At 38.0% G+C, this 20,562-nt stretch overlaps 1 non-coding gene across 1 annotated transcript; it reads left to right on the top strand.

Annotated features, from left to right (window-relative positions):
* The first annotated feature begins 20,091 nt into the window (after positions 1 to 20,091).
* On the top strand, positions 20,092 to 20,162 carry TRNAG-GCC (transfer RNA glycine (anticodon GCC)). The gene has a single exon. It is a non-coding gene; the product is annotated as a tRNA-Gly (tRNA).
* Positions 20,163 to 20,562: the final 400 nt, after the last annotated feature.

Raw genomic sequence — 20,562 nt, 5'->3', positions numbered from 1 at the left:
TGATAGGGCGGTTGAGGGAGGTCATATTCGGATCCACCCTTTTGAGGTTTTTTTGAGGGTCTTTCAATGGCTCAGGCAAAGCGGTTAAATTTATAATTTAATAATTTAGGCGAGCATTCGTCAACGATTTTATGGGATAGTCCGCGAAACGGGTGTTAGACCCTGGCCTGGTTTTACTCCGGTATACTAAGCAAGTATATTCATACTCGGGATATTATCTGGCATAAAGTAATTGTCGTGAACAATTTTTACGATGCACCTAAGCTTTTCTGATGCGTCGTATGCGTCCTTCAGGTTTAAATTCTAATCCTAATTGATTGTTCCTGACCTCTCATATGGTTTTCGGGTGGAACGGGCCAGTTTGAATTCTGTGAGTAGATCTGTTTTTAAATTCGAATCACCTCCTTTTATGGATTTGAAAACCTTCATTCAGTTCCTTGACCAATTTAATTGAGATAATAGCATTAACTTAGAAGAAAAACAGCATTAGAAATTTAAAAAAATGTATTTTCCACGTAAAATTAGAGAAGGAATAGAAAAGTACACAACCGATCACTTTTAACTTAGGACTTTAAAGATATCTCATTATTGTAAGGAGATGCCTACTTAAGATTTTAAAATGTCAAAATGCATAGATCACAGGATGCAGTCGATTTTGGAACTATCTGATCTACCGTCTGATAAGTATATAAGGTTTCGGAGCAATCAAGAACAAATATTCTTCCTGGCCTGAAGAAACATAGATTTCTATACTCAAAGAATTCTATTCACTTATGTTATATACATTGGATTCCCTAAAATAAAACGGTTAAAGCGTTGGACTACTGACCGTAGGGTCCGAGTTTGATTCCTTTTGGGCCTCTGGGCACCCTCAGCTTCACCAAAGCTGTGTGCTTTCTCGGGTACCAGCATTTCCTGGGAAACCATAGGCGGCACACCCTGATGTATGAATTTTACACGTGAATTTTTGGTGAGTTCTACCCTCAACTACCAAAATGACCTGCGGGTTGATAACTGTGCTTTAATCATGTATTTTGCATAATTCAGCTAGGAATATAATGTATTATCCCTCATTAAACAGATAAGACCTTTATAGCGTAATTTCTTTAGGGAAACCTATATACCGTGTCCAGTGATCTGGTTTGTGCTTGGTCAAAAATGAATTGTAATTATAATAACATTTCCGAGAATCCGTGATACGGACAAACGCCCATATATCTCGACCAATTCGTCCGCCATACGATGCGAAGTTCCGCGGAACTTTTTTCATCCTTTCGTCGAACTTCGAGTTGAATTGAAATTTAGCACAGTGGTAGATCTTCATTCAAAAGTGCACTAAAATAAAAGTAAATGATCACTTTTTAATTTTTAAAGATTGTTTTAATTCGCGGTGTCAGATTTCGAAAAAAAGTGTTGAATTCATTGCAGAGATTTCTTTTTTTTTCAAATGTTACTCACGTCCTTGCTAAGATATTGTGGCGAAAGGATAACATTTTTTTCTCCTTCACTATTTTCTGCATCTCTCTCAAACATCTGAATGAATCATTATAATATGCGATATGTTTAAGGCTTTTTTACTTTATTGTAGGGTAATCCTGGACGCGGCATTTTTTTTGAATTCACTACCAAGATTGTAATACCAAAAGGTGATTCCTTACCTTAAAGAATGGCTAAATAATCAATTACTCATACCAGAATATGGTTTAAAGTTTTACCAGTCATAACGCCTCGATTTGTATTAATCATATTACCACGGAAGTTCATCCACCCTTAAACATTTTGTGTCCATGCTTAACAAAGTTTGGTGTTCATTAATTACTCATAAACCATGCAGTCGCATGGTTTTTCTGTTAATTGACGCTCTCATGTTTCTATTAATGTGGTGCAATTTGCCTTTTAGTTTCCTCATAATTATTTTTATATTGTTTTCAAATTGCAACTAAAGAAATAAGCTTGCTAATTGAAAAGTATTCCTAGTAACGGGCGAAGATTTTATCTAGTATGACATGAATGAAGTCTGCATTTGTAATAATGTTTTATCAGCATGAAGCCAGCTGCTGATATTTTTAAATAAAACAATGTGGGGATGGAGAACGATCATTTCCAATCTAACCATATTCGTTTGATGAAAAATCTCATGAAACCATGCGCTAATGTAGTTTCATGCAAAATCAAATTTGACGAGAAACCTCATTGATCTTCTCTCTTCTCATTGTGTGCACTAAAATAGCAGAATAAAGTTACATACTTACCTTCAAGTTACATCCCAGATGTTTATTCGGAAGATAAAAAATGTGTTTGTTCGCTAATTCTGCTAAGTCAGAAATATGAGCTGGGAGGCATTTAATCCTGTTCTTAAATAGGCACGACACGACCCAGATAGGATGGATTTCACATCTCTCGATCTTTGTCAGTAAAACAGTTGTATTTTAAGGAAATGAACCACCAGTATGCAATATTATGGAAGCTTTTGTTTATTTTGATTCCAAAAAAATATTTTGCGAAACGTAATCATATCATTAACATGTTGAATATTGCATTGTAGGTCTAGGATAGGGCAACGATTAAAATATGAATCCATTGAGAAGTTAACACGTGTGTAAATTCTAGAAATATTCCAATTTCAATTGTTTCGTCTATTAAACTTTGGTCGCACCTTCATAGGTACCAGCCGATTAAAATGTTCTACCTATTATTCTAAGCATTTCTAAACTACTTCTAAAACTAAATTTGAATCTCAATAGTGCGTGCATTATTTAGCAAAAAATATTTCACATTTTTTAAATTTGATATTTTAGGCCATACCACGTAAGATAATAAAAAAAATTCCAGTGACTGCCATTGTAAATATGTTTGAATGAAACTTCTGCGGTCAATTCTCGTAAAATAATCGAGTTTTCCATGTTTTTTTATGTCGGAGGTCCATATTCATGGGAAAATATAATTTGTGACATGGCTGGAATATTCTGTTGAGGCACAGAACAAGAATCCCTGCCACGTGACATATGCTGTTCACGTGAGACACGTCGCAGGCAGGCTTGTGACCTCGATGGGAAACTTTTCGAGCGGAGGGTTTGTGTTCGGAATTTTTGAGAGACGGGGAGGGCAATAGCATGTCATCGTCTCCCTCGGGCGATCCAAACCTAACGCGTGGCGGCTTCAACCTTACGTTAAATGCAGAGTCTGCAAGATTTCGGAAACTGGGCTCCGTTCAAATTTCAGCTCCCCACTACCTCCTCATCAAAGTGTCGCTGACTACGGAGTCGTAAATTGACGTCTTGGGGCATGCTCAAGAAAGTGTTTGAAGACGTGTTCGATAAAATTGCACCAACCGGGAAACACGATCGTTCGGACGGCCGCGTGAAAGCGGAATGCCGGAACAAATTTGCGCCATCGGCGTAATTCGCTTCGTTCTTCAATGGAAGACCCAAGCGATATCCTCCCCCGGCTATTTCGTCGGTCGTTTCTTTGACCCTCTGGTCATTTGGTCAGCTGAGGGACTGAAGTTCACCCTTTCCACTTCACACTTCCCCTCGGGAAACAATAGAGCCCGAATAACGGAGTTGATGCATGAGCGTAACTTTGACCTTTAAGCATCTGGATGGCCGACGTCCGAATAGCAGTGTAGATAAACAAGATCGCGTTTGAGGAAACTTTCAATACGCACACTAAAATAAAACTTTCCATGCGTTCAAACTCGGTATCTTTGCTTCCATGATGATGGCGAAGCTATTTCTCGTCAAATCCATACCTATTGATTTGGTTACACATTATCCCAGTTGTATCCATGGAAACAATACCAACTGTTACCAAGCTAAACAAGATCGCGCGACCTAAAGAAGGCGCGTTTCGGGATCTACATGTATATACGCATACACAACACTAACCCTACGTGGATCTCCAATCGCTTGTTTGGAAACCACTCATTTTCGTTAATTAATTAATAAGACGGCGTAAATTATAGTTGGCCAAACAGTTCATGTTTTGGAAATATTTGTGACAAACCTGGGCAGAGTTTAAGGAAATTGCAGAAGGAATTGAATTCGTGACACAAGAATAAAATGAAGTTGATGAAATGGATTCATGAGCATAGAGGTACAAAGGGGAGAGTCGGAATGACTTTAATTTTGAGTGAATTGATATAAGGAGCAGAGACTTGGTCTTGGAGCAAGGCGAATAAGAAAGGAAGCAGAATTTTGATTTGTGGGAATGGAGGGCAGAGAAGAGAGGGAGAGAAATATTTGATGAGGGAAATAGAATAAAGATGAAAATAATAAGTGGAGGAAATATCGGAAATTAGGTTAATGCTTTTAATTGGTGGGATATTTTATGCAAGCGGGTAAATGAAGGGAGCGAATGAGCATTCGGGTGGTACGAAGGGAGGGAGGTAGACTCCACAAGCTGAAGCAGGCAGAAAGTATGGCGTTTCATCTAAACTTAGTAGTTTCAGCCGTAACTGTTTTCAAAGCGATGCATGCTAAAAAGAAGCAACAGACATGGTGCGTTTCCACACTATTTATTGAAATAAATATAATCTATGCATATTTTCAAAACCATTATTTTAAAATAAATACGAGTAGTGTGGAAATGCATCATGACTAGAATTTATTTGAATAGGGCTCCTCATTAATTTAATGAAGGTTTGTTGGAAAAATTTGACACATTAGTAACATTGGGAAAATTGGCCGTCACCTTGAAAATCCGTTCTTTAATTAATGTTGATTTTAGCTGGTGGAAAGCAAGCAACGGTCAAATGGAGAATTGATTGGTGGTCAAGCACTGATTGCTGTCATGTGGGGACGGGATGGACGTGAGCATGCCGTCAAATTATTTTCTAAACAACTTTACGGAATGTAACTGACAGCATGGACATCGAATTTGTTTGTAAATCAATACTGTTGTGATCTGTTGTTTATGAAAGCATACTAAAATGGTCAGATGGATTGAAATGCGTTTAAGTTTCTGGTCACAGCTAATGTTAAAAGAGTTGATAAAATTTATTCATGCGTAACATCATAAAGTTGGCGGAAATTCTAAATTTATCAATTGTGAAAAATAAAAACGCTACGAGATCCACTGAATTTTATTGAAAACCACCAGTTTCGCCACAGTCAAACATGGATATGTTGATGGAAGGTGTTCATCCAAACCCCCTTCTCCTACCGCATTAATGTGAATATCTACGGCAAAAATCCTGTGTTTTGTGCCTAATGATGTCGACTGCTCGACGAAACCACTGAATTGAATTTTTTAAAGTAAATTCAGTGTCACTGGCCAAGTTTTTACTTTTCACAAATCATCATGAAGTTTAGTAAAGTTGACCCTCAGTGAAGTTTTCACGCCAATGCTATAGCGGATTGTGTTTCAAATTATCTGATAGTAGAACATCAATGCTAAAAATATTGATTAAAAACATCTATGTCTATAGAATCTAAGTTTTAGTGGTTAGAGAACAGTTCCAGTATGCGATTAATTCATGGTATCTTTTTAATTTGAAAAATAAAGTAGAAAAGGGGGCAAACAAAGTTTTAAAACGGCGGTTGCGGCAGAGTACCGTTCAAGACTCCTAACAAGTTATACGTACCATTGGTTGAGCTTTCGAATACCGGCTTGGAGGCTTCATTTTCACCAAGAATTTAGATGATATCATTGGAGCTTATATTACTCTGCTCAAGTGAATTTATAGTGATGAGAAATGCTGAGGAATAGAGCAAATTACATACATACATTATGTAAAGATGTTTTCGAATCGTATTCAATTTGAAGCTTTTCAAAGTAGACCGATTTTTTTCAGATATAGTATTTTGAGCTCACCGAAATGTACTTCACTAATTAGTTATTGAAATATGAATTTCTGAAAAATTACCTATCAAATTTTGAATCGGAGGTAAACATTCACGGACGAGACTCGCAGAACTATTTTCGTCTCAATATCTAAAAAGATAGTTCATTTAATAAAGGTAATCGAGGATCTAAATTAAATTTACCTCATTGTACTTATATGAGAATGATCACACCTGTAATTCATTTCAGGAGTTTGATAATTCCATTAGATTTAGAATTATCAAGAGGTATCATGGTATGTTAATAATTAATACCAGCTTTATCAAAATAATTCCTTAAATTAATTTGACAGATGCAAAATTAATAAGCAAGAATGGGGCAGCGTGGACTAAATTAGTGAGAGTGACTTAGTTTCATTTCGTCACTGAAAGCCATGTTGCTATATACAGTGATCACCCCGCATTGGAATGGCTTGAAGGGTATTTGCGCATACATACCTGTATAATTCAAATGAAGCGTTTTTCATTGTGGTAAAGGCGGAAATAGAATATTAAATAAGAAATAAATTAAATAAATAAATGATGGGAATGATGATTCCTGACCAGAACGTTATGTTTATCTCCCTGACACGTAAAAAAATCACATTTCATTTCGCTGGGCACATGACGTAACATGAGAAATTAAAATTAATGTTTATCGAGGCGCTTTTTTATTGATTGATATTCATTCCCTAATTAAGAACGAGATGATTGTGTTCATGCGTAATTTAATTCTCCTCTGCACTAAACTATATGAAATACCTTTTTCTGTTGAATATACATAAAACTTAGAATACTACTAGTAGAGATAAAAGCAGAACCGACGAACTTAGTTATTATTCAGGTATACATGCCACCGAGCAACCATAAGGAAGAAGAGGTCGAAGGGATATACGATCAGTAAGAGGACATAATCGCGTGTGTTCCTGCAGGGAAAAATTTGATAGTGATGGGGGATTGGAATGCGACGGTAGGTGAAGGAAGAGATGGTGACGAGGTCGGGGACTACGGTTTAGGTATGAGGAATGACCGCGGGGAGAAAGCAGTTGAGTTTTGCAGGAGACAGGGCTTAGTCATCACCAACACTTGGTTTAGACACCACAAAAGACGCAGGTATACATGGAAAATGTCAGGTGACTCAGAAAGGTATCAGCTAGATTATATCCTGGTTAGGCACAGGTTTAGGAACAGTGTGATAAATTCGCACAGCTTCCCGGGAGCGGATGCGGACTCTGACCACAATTTAGTTGTTATGAAATGTAGCGTCCGTTTCAAAAAGATAAGGCAGGGGCGGCGAGTCAGAAAATGGAATGTAGAGGCATTAAATGGTTTGAAAAGGAAGGAATACAAACAGGCGGTAGAGGAAATCATGGAGGATGGTAAAAAGCTAAATACTATCGAAGAAAAATCGGAAAGTATCCAGAAGGGGTTGTCTAAAACCGCAAAAGACACTATTGGAACCGTTATAGCTAAAAGGACTAGGAAACCATGGATCACGGATGAGATGATTTCAAAGATGGATGAGCGGCGGAAATGGAAGCATGTCAATACAGAAGTAGGCAAAATAAAGTACAAAGAATTGAACAATACATTGAGGCTGGCAACAAATAAAGCAAAGGAAGCATGGTGGAAGACGCAGTGTGAGGACATGGGAAGTCTGCGGAGGAAGGGTGAAATCGGTGCGCTGTACAGCAAAGCTAAATCATTATCGGGAAGCAAGAAAGGAAGATCTATGCTGACAGTTAGAGATAAGGCAGGTAAGGTAATAGTTGACACAGGAAAGATCCAAGAGAGATGGAAGGAGTATATAGAAGAACTGTATAGTAAAGAGCTTAGACCAACAACGTTAGACATTGAAAAGGAACATGACGTAGAGGAAGAAAGCGTAGGTCCAGGCATACTAGACAATGAGATGGAAAGGGCATTAAGGGAGATGAAACTAAATAAGGCCGTGGAGGTGGATAACATTCCCGTGGAACTTTTAAAATGCTTAGGAAAATGTGGGAGGAAGAGGCTATATGGGCTGATCCGTAGTATTTATGAGGAGGGAATCTGGCCGGAAGACTTCGTGAGATCAGTTTTAGTTCCTATTCCAAAAAAGGTAAAGGCCACGTCATGTGAGGACTACAGGACAATCAGTTTGATATCCCACGCAGCTAAAGTTGTTCTCAGGATCATAAACAAAAGGATAGAGAGTAGGGCAAATGATTACTTAGGGGATGATCAGTTTGGGTTTAGGAAGGGGAGAGGTACGCGTGATGCCATTGCAGTATTGAGATTATTAATCAAGAGGAATATAGGATACAACCAGGAGGTATTTGCCTGTTTCGTAGATTTCGAAAAAGCGTTTGATAGAGTGAATTGGGAAAAACTAATGAGTATATTGCAGAAAATAGGAATAGATTGGAGGGAAAGGAGGCTAATCCGCAACCTGTACATGTCTCAGACTGCTCAGGTGCGAGTGGGGAACGGGGAGTCCGGTTGGGCAGTGTTAAGAAGAGGTGTAAGGCAGGGTTGCCCATTATCACCGTTGCTGTTCAACCTGTATGCAGAGGAAATGATTAAAGAGGCATGGGAAGAACTGGAGGTAGGTATGAAAGGGGGCGGGGAATTCGTAAAATCAGTTAGGTTTGCTGATGACCAAGCTTTAGTTTGTCAGTTAGCCAAGGGGCTGCAAGCATTGCTTAGTGAATTGGAAATTCATTGCGACAAGTATGGGATGAGAATCAATATTAATAAAACAAAGGTTATGCGATTTTCTAGAAAGAAAAAGGCTAAGCTAAACATTAAAATAGGAGGGCAAAAACTAGAGCAGGTAGAACTGTTTACGTATCTCGGAAGTGTTTTGGACCAACAGGGTCAAAGTAGTAGGGACGTAAGGAGAAGGATTGCGCTAGGCAAAGAGGCTTTCACAAGGAGGAGGGAGTTGATGACGGGGACATTGAGTAAGGATGTTAAGAAAAGACTCGTAAAAACTTTGACATGGAGCGTAGCTATGTACGGCGCGGAAACGTGGTCATTGAAGCAGGAGGATGGACATAGACTGGAGGCTTTTGAAATGTGGGTGTGGAGAATAATGGAGAAGGTAAAATGGACAGAGAAGAAAACAAATGAGGAAGTACTTGGTATGGTGGGCGAAGAGAGGGGTTTGTTGGGAGAAATCCTCTGGAGGCAGGAAAAGTGGCTGAAGGGGGTATTGACCGGCAGTGGGATGTTAAAGACTGTAATAGAGGGGAGAATGTTAGGCAAACGAGGAAAGGGAAGGAACAGGATAGGGATGTTGGACGGGATGAATGGAGGAAAAAGGTACTCAGAGATGAAGAGGGACCTGATATAGAGTAGGATGATGGATTTTGTGTTTTGTTGGGAGTAATAAAATGTTTGTTTGGTAGTTAGTAGTACCATCCAAAAACCTACCTTAACCGGTAGATTACCTTAAAAAAATACATAAAACTATCGATTACTATTATTATTGGTATTGCACCGGCTAAGGTAGTTTTGGATGGACACAGCCTATACAACGGTGCAACGACCCGTTTAACATCCTCCTAACAAAACAGGAGATGAAATCTGACAATAAAGTAAGTCCCTCTTCAATTTCCCAAATTAATAAGATAAATAAAATATTTCATTAGACTATTCAATCAAGAAAAAATATCCCCTTGGTGATTCGGTGGAGACGTTGGTGGAATTAAAGTGCAAAGAGTATTATTTTGGTAAAATTACTTCGATGTAATGATTGTTCTACAACCACATAGCTTAGACCACATGTTCAAAGAAAAGACAAATGCTTCAGCTAAGTAGTTATCTAAAAAAATGAATCTTGAGTTTATCTGAAAACAAAATGAATTATCAAACAGGGTGTTGTATACGTTTCCCGATTTTTTGCTATATATTATATTATACAAATGAAATAAAAGAGGAACACAGACGAAAGTGCAATTAAAAATCGTTTGCTGCTATTCCTCAGGATAAAAGACTTACTTCAAAATGACATAAACGAGTGTAGATTTAAAAATGAAGCGGGGTTAATAAAATTCGAAAATTGCATATGAAAAAGCCCATTGGTTAATGCAATCACTTCGTATTTGTAAACAGTTTAAAGTAAACACATTATTATTTTAGCCCTTCATAATTTGACTAGGTTAATATTATATTGGTGTTGAGGAACTAAAAAAATATACACCGGTACTTAAGGTTAAACATTGCAAAATAAATTACGTGAAAAGTATTACATTAAAAGCGCTACTGATTGAATTTTGACAAACTATAACGCGAAGTAAAGACGGTCATTCAAGCCATGTTGATTGGTGTAACATTCTTCTTCAATTCCGATACCATGTCTCTGCTTCCTTTGATATTTTCACTTTGTCTGGTGCCCTCGTGTCTTCATATAGCAAGCTAGATGTGGCTAGTAACCAATGGAAAACATCAAACAAAGTTTCTGGAGAGAGAAGGTCATAAAAGATTGGGATCAATGTGCGATATCAGAGTATATTTTCGTTTGCGCACTTGGGAAGGATATTTTCTCCTGCTCCGAGCTACCTGCTATTTCATACCTCTCGAGAGCCTCATACCTCGATCATCGGACGTCAAATCGACGTTTACAGAGGACGTATTAGTTTGAAGTAGGTTGTCCCTTGCTGCAACGGGAGCTTATCTGCTTTGAAGCCAAAACAATGAAAGAGTATACGGGCGATCTGAAGGTCGGCGGTGGACTGCGACCGAAGAAGGAAAGCGGAGAGTTTTGCAACGAAGCCCTCTCATCTCACTCCCTTCACTCCGACAAAGGCATGATGTCAACCCGAATGTTGACACCAGGGTGACGCCTGTTGGTTTCTCGTGGATACTATTAAACAAAGCTTCGTGTTCAACGTGAACGTCACCAGCGCACGTTGTCGCCGGTTACCCAATAAACAAAGCTACGCATTTGATTTATATACATGTAGGTCTGCATAAGTACATAGCCCTCAAGCCGTTCCCTATCGGGGTGGCCATTGTCAATAAGAACCTGGTTTTCCGTTCCGAAAGGAAACTAAGTCACTCCCACTAATTTTGTTCATACTGTCCCATTCTTGCTTACTAATTTGGAATCCGTCCAATTAATTGGGATAATTAATATGATGATGTAATTATTAATCATTCATAACAGATCATCATGCCTCTTGGTAATTATAAAAGTAATTGAATTGTCAAACACCTTTCAAACTTCTAAATTGAATTACAGGTATGACTGTACGAATATAAGTGCATTAAGTTAAATTAATAACTTCAATTATCTTCCTTAAATGAACTATCTTTTTAGACATTCTAACGAAAATAGTATCCGGCAGTTTCATTCGCGCATCTTTGGCCTCAATTTAAAGCTTGATCGGTGATTTTTCAGACACTGTACCTTTAATAACCTATTTATGAGGTATGATACGGTGAGCTCATTGCTTTTACGCTGTGCTTTACTGCGGAGCTTACTTGCGGATCTTCTTAATGGACATAATTATCTCATATCAAATCGTACTTCTTATATTTAAAAGAAATGCGAACTGTGCAGATTGAAGCTGTTAGATACATATTTCCGCAGTCTAAAAGATAGTACCTATCAACATTTTTAAGATCAAACACGGCTGGTTAGGAACATAAATATAATTCGGTAATTGCTATTCATTTTTTCGACTGTTTAATTTTCCACACAGATTGCCGCCAATATTAAACCGCATTTAATCCTTGATTCACCATTATGGCTAAAGGAACGGATCAGACCCATAATACATAGTTGAATTCGAGGACAACTGGGGTCTTTTTTGATTTACGTATTCGATAGACTTTTGCGTTGATCTCGCATCGCATTGAGTGCATGGAGGATCAAGATTCAGGAATAACTACCGACGCCCGGTCTCGGCCAACATTTAGGGAAGACTTTTAATCACCATCGCGATCTCTACCGGGAAAATTACGAAATAGATTTGCTCTGCTCTGGACGCTCCATCTGCACAGGGTGGCCAATCGTTATATGATGGTCAGCTCTCTTCCCGTTTGCTGTACAGAGATGCCCTTAGGTCATTACACGGTTCGTGAGATGAGATATTACCCTGCGGTGTCATTTCAGGATGTTGCTGTGAACTGGAACCTGCTAACGACAGATTCTCGCCAGTCTTAATACTCTCTATTATGATCTCATTTGCATACCAAAGGAAGTTCCTCATAGTACTTGTGTTCGAATATTCTCGCTCCTCTTGCAGTCACAGTCAATTAATTCTCCAGCCTATTAACAATCATCACAAAATCTGCACAGTTAACTCAACCATGACTTTAAAATATTTTCCGGAAGAACTGTCAAACTCATAAGTTGAAAAAGTTCAATGGGAGACAATTGTCCAAAAAAAATATGTCCACCTTAATAGTAGTATAATGGAAAATGTCACATTTTTTTAGTTTTTTTTTAAAATTAGGTAAACCGCTTTGCTAGTCATGTTTTCTTTCTTTTCTATCGGTTGTATTTGCATTTTATTATGATAAAATTTATAGATAATTTCTGCTTTTTACGCACACAGTGCTACTCATTACCCATGGGTTTTGTACCCAACATTAGCATGAGTAATTACTTTTCAACTTGTAGCAAATACAATTTTTTTCCCATCAATTTGATTTTAAGTGTATCCTTAGGATTGCCAGTACTGCTTTTAACCGTAAAAATTCATGACTCTGCAGCCTCTAGAAAACACCGATAAAACGAGGTAAGATACAAAGACATGCTAAGAGAAATTGCCGATAAATTGGGATACAATGCAATTGGGGTGTAACACGTCCCTCTAGACCTTTAGGAACTAATCCAATGCTTCTTGATGAGGTGTTTATCCGATATTTATGAAAATAAGAAATAGACAAAAGGACAGTGTTTATTTCTCAATAATAACAACTAATGCTTTGTGTTTTTAGAAATTTTGGCCATTAGATTCTATTTCCATGCAAAGGAGTAAGAAGGGAGTGAAGGATTTTATTATTGATATTATTACTTATAAGATCCTTATGTCAAATGTTTGATGCTTCTGTATTCGAAGTAATTAGAAAGTAAAATGCCTTAGCATCTCATAAGGGTGGATCTATGGGGTTGGTGCCATTATCTCGTACCTTGAGAGCACAATCAGGATTAATAAATTTATTCTGCACATTCTCAACCTCCTGGACGTTTAAATCTTACATAATAGTATATTCCTTCATGTGAAGTAACCCAAGCTCCAATTTAAAAAAAATATATATTTTATATAGAATTAAACGTTTTTTTGTGGTTGGATTACGACTTCACAGTCCCTTCTTCCACCTTACTCCTCTCATTACATTAAAGACAATTAAAAACACCCAATCCCTAGGTGGAGGAAAACAATCCTAGGCGGGAATCAAACCAGCGACCTCTGAGTTATTAGGCGAGAATATATGAGGTAACCCCACAGTTCTAGGGTTAACGTAGAGCCGATATTCCCATTCCTGGCATTCGTGAACATGTTCGCGACATTTGTTTAAATTGAGGAGAAGTCAACCTCTTTTTTTCGCTTAGCAGGAATATGATTATTATAGATATGAAAAATAGTCGTAAAATTTATCTTAATTAAATTATTATCTACATTGCCACCTGTGGGACAAAACTGAAAGAAAGGTAATCTTTTTTTGTAACCAGAAAGTTGGTTACGGAATTCCTAAATCAGCCTGAAGATTTCACACATAAAAGGGAAAAAAAATGAACAAGAAAATAATTGTCCCCGTTCCTGATATTAATGAATTATTGGAAAAGGTCACAAAATAATTGCCTGTCAGAGGAAACAACTTGTACCCAACTATAAATTACCTTCCCAGTTAACTTGTCATGATATCCCTCATTAGCATATTCTTCGTTTTTAAGAACTATAAACGTAATAATCCTCAAAACACTTCAAATATACAGATTTCACAACTGTTCTAACCCTTCGGCAATGTAAGTTTTGTCATCTGACTTAAATGTACCAGTTTTTAGATTTTTGGGTTCGCAAACCTTCTGAAAATATCAACGCTGCTTTGAATGATCGCAATTTAAATCAGACCTATTCGCTCTTTAAAAAGCTAATGATGACAACACTTGAGTTAATAAAAAAATAAAATGAATGTAGTCACTATTTCAACAGTTGGACAATCATTGACGTCACGAAATTGTTTACTTGTGTGGGACAATCTAAAGTATTATGTAGTAAAACTAACCCGTGTCAGGGTTAGAATAATTTATTATTCAGAGCATACATCAATAACCAGATTAATCATAGCTTAACATAATTACATGATGGTAATGCTTCGACATAATAAATGGCTTTGTTTAATCTGAGAGGTGGAAATTCTAATATTTGTAAAAACTTGCGCATATAGTTTGGGAGGGCGTATAGGGTATGTGGCAAGGTAGCCAGCCAAATGATTGTTTGCCCATTCAATTAATAATACACCTTCACCATGGAAATGCTAATGAATCCCCAACCTGAGTTGTTTTTAGTTCGTTAAAACTATGGTTTCACATTGGCAGTTTTTTTTTGTTGAGATAATCCAATTCCTCTCATCCACCCCAAAGCGCTGAAATTTCCCGCAAATGTTTTTCCCACAAAAACTTTCATCACGCGAGAAATTAACCATTGAAAGTCAAAAAACAGGAGGTAAATCACCATCAAAAATTTAAAATACGCCGCTGGAAATCGTCTCTCGGGTTTGCCGCCCGTGGCCGAATTTTCGAAATACCCCAGGAAAATAAAAAGAAAAAAAAGAAAGAAAACCAAACCATTGACACATCTCATTTAGTCCGACTTATAATTAATCGAGCTCCAAAGCTCCGCACGCCACGAAATTCGGAAACGCGCGCATGAAAAGAGACAAACATTTTCCGGCCAAGCCCTTGTTTCAACCACCAGCAGACACACACGTGCACCGACACACAAATTCACCCCCCCCCCACACACACACAGAAACACACCCAAAACTCACTCGTCAATGCGCGCGGAAACATACCCCCTTTTTCAATTGAGGGGGGGGGGTTCAAATGAAATTTTCCGTTCCCTTTTTCGATTACAGATTGTTCCAATTAACCAAGATCGCCGTGGGGGGGGGGGGGGTGACAAGAGGATAGAGGCGAATGCCGTGTATCTAACAAAAACGTCGTCTAACGAGATGGAGCGGGTCACGATTGGTCTTTCGTCATTCCATCTCCACCACTCGAACCAAATTGCGTGCCGAGGATATTAACGTACCTTCCCCCGCCGCCGCCACACCTATTTCCTTCCCATCGACCGTATGAGCGCTCGACTTCCTCCGTTATTTTGCGGATGCAAGGAAAGTGCGTTCATGCATCATCCTTAAAAACTTACTGACAATGAGACATTTTTCATTCGCCGGAGGGAGAGCAGTTGCGTGGCTGCAGGAAGGGTTTCAAAGGGGGTAACATACACTTTCATTGAAGAACAAGTCCACCTACAATTGATTCAATGTCTATGCTTGGCACTGAAACATATAAATACTACAACTCATACATTGAAACCTTTATGCCGAGGGTACACTACTAAAATATCCATATCGGTATTGACGACGTGAATTAATGGGCGATTGAAATCGAAAGAAATATTTAGTTAAAATGAAAAATGTATTGATATTACAAAAATCAGCATTTTCACTAATTAGATAATGAAGGTAAAATTGCAAACATAAATAATTTAAAATTTCTAAATTATAGTTTTTTTCAAATTAATCTAAAATCTGTGTTGAATATACCGTATATGATTAGATGTTTTGGGTTTCTTTCGGCAATCGTGTTTTAAATATAAGTTTTAAGGTTCAGCTAAATATATTATAAATGTAGGTTTTAAGGTTTTAGGCCTTTGGTAGTGCTCAAGAATTCATTGCTAACTTAAAATCTATATTTACCAAAAAAAGGGATTTGATAATATTACTAAATGAACATAAACTGCAAATGGCTCCTGATACATAGAAGAGAATATTGAGCAAAAAACGAATAAAATTAACGCCAGATTCAAACCACATTTTAATAAATTTTATTTCATGCAGTTTATGTCTGTCTGAATTGCCTGGCGCTAGTTATCTGTTTCCCAAAAGTCAAAAACTTGCAGTCCACTGCCAAATGACCGCTGCGTTTACAGAGATATTTCATGTTAAAAATGTTTATGGGTGTAAGACTCATTATCAATTGAATGAATCTCACGAAAGATGACGAATCGATTCGTCGCGAAAACAATGGTCAGCTACTTACTTTTTGCTTCACTGGTTTCCATACAATGTTAAAATGAAGAAAATTAGTCTCTGAATCGAGTAGGCACTTTATCATTTCTAATTAAAAATGATACAATTAAGGCACATCAGCGAAAAATATGAAGGTAAAGATGCCATGCGTCCGGTACTTTTACTCATTTGACGCTGCCAAGTTCATGCGCTATTATCGCTGCTAAATTAATCGATAACAGAATAGGGCGCCTACTTAGGAAGACTTACGATACGATAACTGCAATTTTACCACATTAAAAGTAAGATTTAAAAAGGTCCTTTGACTGGAAGCAGGAATATTTCCGAATAATCAAATAATATTATTTTCCCCAGTTCGATTTGTAAAGGAACAAGAGCCTTGAATAGGGTTTTATAAAAATTTTTTCTGCCGCTAGCAGCCTTTAGCCTTTAGCCAAAATATTGATTGCTTAAGGTTAAATACTCATTAAATTCACCGTTAAGACAGAGACTTTCATGATCGCTGTTTAAGGCCTCAGTGAATCCAACGTTGCGGTATATAGGCCAGTTATAAAACTGTCTGTGAAGAAAAAAATTACCAATCCCTTCTTTGAAATGGTAAAGGGAAAGCATACAAAAGAATTTGAAATCTTTGGAAGAGTGGGAAGTCTATGGAAGGCATTGCCACCTTGAAGGAAACCTGATCGGAAACATTGTAAGCCACGTTCTTTTAACTTTTCGGTTAAGCCGAAAATCCACAGGACCAAGGACTATTTACTAGAATTAAGTTATGAATGACATCACCAATAGAAGACGTTTTCAGGGAAATAGGAGAGTGACAAATAAATAAGGTATCTCGAAGACCTGCTGCCAGTCCGACAAAAAGATTTGTCGTTTTGCCTTTGAATTTTCCGCAAAACATCGATATCTCGGTTAAAGTTTAAAAATTCTAAAATGGAAATTAATAGACGGTTTAATTTGTAATCATATCCGACACCCGTGTCAGCCAACATCTTCTGGTTAGTTAACTTACTTATGGGACGATAGACGAATGTGCGGATTGAGAGACCCACCTAAACCAATAATATTTTCACATGAATAAGAAAACTTCCAAAACATTATGCAGTTATTTAACGCTTTGAACTTAATGTATGATAAATGCGTGTGTAAAACCAAGGAAAAAAATTATGTTCATTATCATTATAAATGCGCGAACAACCGTAACATCCATTGATATTATTATTATAACATAATTTTGATCATACTGAATAGACTAATAACCTATATTTCCGTTTGGTTGGTTTGAAATTGAAGTCATAATTGCATATTATTGTAGGTTAAGCTTGCTACATAATAATCTATACAAATTCCAATAAATTATCATATCCTGGAGTGAAAAAATTGCAATTAATTAGATTACAGTTTCGAACTCTCCTGTATGTTATCAACCAAATCGTAATGTGCTCGTTATTTAAATGATTAAAATGAAAAAAAACAGGTGGTATCATAGAGCGTAATGATCCTATCATGAATTAAAAAAAATCGATTTAAATTTAAAATATTTCCGTGAGCTCTAGTACTCTAAAGTGCAATCCACCATGCTTTTTCATTATTTATTAAAAGGAAAAAACATGCACCACCTGATCCATTGTAATGACATAAACAGATTAAACTCAGCAGTTTATCGTTAAAGATTTTGAAGGAAATTCGTGATTTATCTAAGTCATTATGCCATAAAGACTTATCTCAAGCGTTTTTGCCGCATTATCATCATGGAATCCATCACTTTTTTATCCATGACATCAATTTTTTAACAACATTTTTTCAGCATCATTAGCTAGGAATAAAGGTTTCCTCTCTAAAGGTGGAAATAGAATTTCTAGTTCATTACCGTTACTTTTTACATCAGTACAGCGGTCTTCAATTAACGTATATGAAGGCATAAAGGGAGAAACAGAAAAAAAAATTTGAACGCAGGTCATGAAGTATCATGAGTTAAGACTCCCAGAATTGTACACTCATTGTCCAGGTAAGAATAGTTTTCCTAGGAGCTAGTAAGATGATTTTGAAATGGAAAAAAAGACCCTTAGAATATTTGGGACGTATATGTGGGTGGAGATTTAAAGTTTCGTCTGAGTGCGCACGCTCAAACACAACGCAGTTATCACCTATGATACATATGTTGGAACAGTGTTCCAGGCCGCAATGTTACACTTCATATTACAAGACAACTCTCAGCCAGAATGTATTCTTAACAGTAGTAGAGTTTGAAGCTGCAGTATATATTTGAAAACATTTTTTCGAGCTATGGGTTTTATGAAAGGTGGCCGAAAGACATTGTAGGTCAAAAAACCACATCGAGTTCAACGCTATAATAAATTGCTAAAACGTAGGAAAATCAATTATGAAAATTCCTTCCTTCTTATATCCTGATTTTCATTACTGTTGTTGACTTTAGAGCAGTCTCAATAACATTTTCCTTTATTAATGTGCTTAACTCTCATCTAATATGTTTATTGTAATGCTTTCATGGAATATGTTTAACACATCGGCAGGAGTATTTTCAAATTACCCGAGGGCTTATTATCTCCCTCGATCAATATTTTGCTGCCAAAGTTTCTTCTCATGGAACTCCGAAATTATGTGCATATTTCAATAGCTCTGAGGACGCACCAAAAAACGCTCACGCAATTATTAAAAATACTATCATATGATAAATTTAATCAATGGGTATTTAACATGGGTATTTAATGAGTACTTAACTGATAATTGAACCTTAGTTTCTCACACGAAAACTCTGGACAAGTACAAAACAATGGCGAACATTGGTGTTCAAGAGTGTTATTCACCCACGACCTCAACGTAACTATGGAACAGAAATACGTACCTAGTCACCGGAGGTCGCTGATTCACGACTCACGTCCTTTCGAGAGGATGGCTGCATATCTCCCGTGCGCTATGACTTATAATTACTCACCATGGCGAGGCGGACAGAGAGCGGTCGACAGCGTAGTTTCGGCGAGACAGTAAGCGCGGTAGATGAATTGCCCGCCGTCGGACACAGGCGGCCGACATATGGGTCTCCCGCGGACCGCGTGCCAATCGATGGGATCTTTCTCCCACGGTTACCACTGACCTCCCTCGCACACCTCCCAGACCCCTGCTCCTCCCATACACTACTTCTTCCCTTGATGGGGCACGCCATCTTCCACACCCTTTACCTCCCCGCCCTTTACATCTCTCCACCGGGATCTACCAGAACTATTTTTCACGTGCAGGGGGGAAAAAAGCGACTCGCGTCGGTTATTCGTACCGAAACGGTTTTCCACTCGCTGAATTGATCCACCTCCCCACCTCACCCTTCCCCCAATAGAGCACCTATCGCTCTCCCACCTACCTGATATGACAAACCCCCTCCCCCTCCCGGCCACCCACATCTCCCGCAGACCACCACCCACCTTCCTCCGCGAAACTTCACGATTCTCTTCCACTTCGTGGCTGTTTCCCGGCGGTGGAGGGGAAAAATGGCAGAAAACGCCGAAAAAAAATATACGGAATAAAATATTCGCTTCGATGACGGTGTTTTATGAGAGTCCAGGTCAAGCCGTCCTCTCGATAATACGCCCTCTCCCCATTGCAACCCCGCGACCCCCCGCCCCTCTCCTTCCGGGGTGGAGGCTATTTTTCGAACCTTGCGGAGAGTACTTCTCCCATGACCTTTACTCCCTACCCCTCCACCCCACGCCTTCCCCTCTTCTGAATATGTTTAGCCAAGTATTCTTCCCATCCAAGGGCATTCCTTTTCAATGTTTGTATCCTCCGACGGAGAAGATATACGACCGCGTCCTGAAATTGTCAGGAGTCATTGCGAAGCTTTGGAGGAACTTTCGAAAGGGTGTATCTATTTAGCGTATCCATCAACTTAAAAACGGATCCTAGAACGAAAAAAAGGGGTTAATTTTTGTTTTTAACGTTAAATTTACGTTGAGATGGGTAAAAGAAAAATCTACTGAAAGGTCAGTAGCAATTTCGCACAGCATCGGTGGTTCAGTGGTAGAATGCTCGCCTGCCACGCGGGCGGCCCGGGTTCGATTCCCGGCCGATGCAAATTTTTTTAAAGATTCAGCGGATGGAAGGGCATAAAGTGTTAATAATGCCCTAAATAAATTACGGTTGTCTCTATATCTGCTCAGATACATGGTGTCGCCGCTGGTTTATTTTAAATACCCAACATTTTGTCTGATTTCATTTTGATTGGATACACAAAGAAAGTATTAAGAGAAAGTAAATAATAATTACGATATTATCTGATTGAAAAATTCAGAGCATTTGCTATCTCGTACGAAAGGCGTAAGCCTTACTTTTTGCGGGACTTAAAATTTCATAGGAGCTCGAAAGTCTGTCAAGTTTCGTCATGCTTGTGTCTATTTATAGTTGTAACATTATTTTAAAGGATATAACGCTACAAAAATAGGAAATATGATCCTAAATAGTTTCTGAATTTATG

Source organism: Hetaerina americana, unplaced genomic scaffold (genome assembly GCF_022747635.1).
Source record: "Hetaerina americana unplaced genomic scaffold, ioHetAmer1.1.p SCAF_7, whole genome shotgun sequence".
Taxonomy (NCBI): Eukaryota; Metazoa; Arthropoda; class Insecta; order Odonata; family Calopterygidae; genus Hetaerina; species Hetaerina americana.
This window is presented reverse-complemented; position numbering and strand designations above follow the sequence as displayed.